Below are 2,318 nucleotides of genomic sequence, written 5' to 3' on the forward strand. Positions count from 1 at the left end.
GGTTTTCTTTTTCCTGCATAGCATCCTTCTTTAATCCTGATGAATAAAGATCCTCATTTCCCTAAATATATGGAAACAGGAAAACTTGGCTAAAGTTCTGACAGGATAACTTTTGTTCTCTTGTGATCAATAAAATGCAACTTTTGATTTAAAAGTACTCACACACGCACATTATCTAATCTTTTTAATCAGATGTCTAGGCTTGTGTTACTCATATTTGAACTAGAACATTTGTTCTATAGAGAACTGTTCATCATGGCCAGCTTCCAGTAGACGTGGCATCCCTCAAGGATCCATTTTGGGTCCTCTTCTGTTTTCAGTTTACAAGTACCCCTCAGCTCTGTCTTTTAGAAACATAATATTTAATAGCACTGTTATACAGAAAATATTCTATCTGATTGTAAGTGACAGTGACTATTCTGTGAAGAACCTCTTGAAATGTTGTAATGATTTCAAATAGTCTTAAGTCTTAACTAAATTTCCAGCAAAGCTCAGGTAAATTTATTTTGCCCCAACCCAGCCTCAAAATCACTGCCATCAAGGCCCTTGGTCTTAACTGTAGATGAAAATCATTATGCTTTGTTGTTGACTTTGAACAGTCAAATCAATAGTGTTGTGAAGAACAACTGCGACTCATACTAAATTAAAGCCAGTTTTGCCTCTAGCTAGCTTAGAAAAAATTATCCAGGCCTTTATCACCTCTTGGCTGGACTATTGTAACTCCCGGATTTTATTATTCCACTCATTTTCAATTGCACGTGGGTCAAAACTTCTTCCATTTTACCTCATTTACACTGAGTAGCTGCATGGGTCCAAGGACACTGAGGTCATCCTCCCAACAGCTTCTCTTAGTGTCACCTACTCACCTAAACAACTAAAGGAGAGTATGATTTCTCTAATATTTCCATCTGACATGAGGACCTGTCCAACAGCTGGATTTGAATCATTTTTAAAGGCATACGTATTTTATATTTGTATTTAGTCATGCTTTGAGGTCAAGGTTTTGTCAATCGCACTGCATGTCTTTTTACTTCTGTTTTAATAAAGTTATTGTTTGTTCTTTTGTGATTCTTGTAACACACCCAAAAAAAGAAACGATTCTAGGTCTGACCAACCGTCTCAGCCGTGGGCAAAAAGATGACAGTCAATAAAATTCTAAAAGATAATTTATTGACAAATAATCAAAAGATAAAACAGTCCAGTGTCCCATTTATGAATCAAGTAAAACACACAGTCCCAAGGCCAGAGCCGGTTATGCCACACTGCCAGTTGCACTCCACGTGTTGCCTTCAGCGGGGTTAGAAGTTGTCCTCTGAGACCCACCACCCTGCAAGTATATACCCAGTGGTCACTCCAGCCTCTGCAACTCTGCTGCCTTTAGGCTGTGGCATATAATAGGCCCTGGCCTGCACAGAGAGACAAAATGACACCTTCACTATAGAATTCATAGCGCAAAACCCATCCATCCCAAACATAGACAAACACAAACCATTCACTCATCACAGGCAGACGAACACATTCATACCTGCACAGAGAGACAAAAATGACACAGCAGTGTTTGTAGTGTGGGCTATAAGTAGACCAGTGTATCAGTGCAATCAAGTACACCTGCCTCTAATTAGTCCAACCCCATTCCAGCCATTGGCTCACCAAAAATGTGACACACACACACACAACCACTCCCAACCCAGTGCAACTTCACACAATAATATGGAGCTGAATTAACACAGGCACATTAGTCTACCACGTTACAATTTTTCCAAGGTTTTTTTTTTTTTACTCAATTTCTTTTATTATTGCAAGTTTATTGCTATTGTAATTGTTTCTGTGGCTTTCATTGTTATCATGTTATTTGTTTATGTGGGGGGTTTGTTTTGAAAATTGATTTTTGGAAATCTGGAATGCAGATTCATCTGCCTGGAAAACACACTGGGGGTGGAGATTGGGGGGCATCCTGTTGTTTTAATAGTTAATGTTGAAAACTTTTATTGACATAAAAACTATGCTTAAACAGCATGTTGAAATTAATTTAAGTAAGGGGTAATTTGGGGTTTCTTTGGTGCTGGCTTGGTTAAGTCAGGGGTGGGTGGGAATCAGACTCATGTTTACACCCTTATTTGTCACAGCCACAGATCCTAGCCTGGGATTTATACTCAAAGCTATTCTGTGGATACATTTTTCAGTTTAGTTTAGCTCATATCAAGAGCACTTCAGACTTGTGTGTCACCAAGCTCTCTCATGTCCAAATGACACAATTTACTCTCAAATCTACTCCAGTCAAATTTTACTTAACTTTTGTTTAAATATACCAGGGGAAA

The sequence above is a fragment of the Pundamilia nyererei genome, unplaced genomic scaffold (assembly GCF_000239375.1).
Source record: "Pundamilia nyererei isolate P.nyererei 1_Seehausen unplaced genomic scaffold, PunNye1.0 scaffold00022, whole genome shotgun sequence".
Lineage (NCBI taxonomy): Eukaryota > Metazoa > Chordata > Actinopteri > Cichliformes > Cichlidae > Pundamilia > Pundamilia nyererei.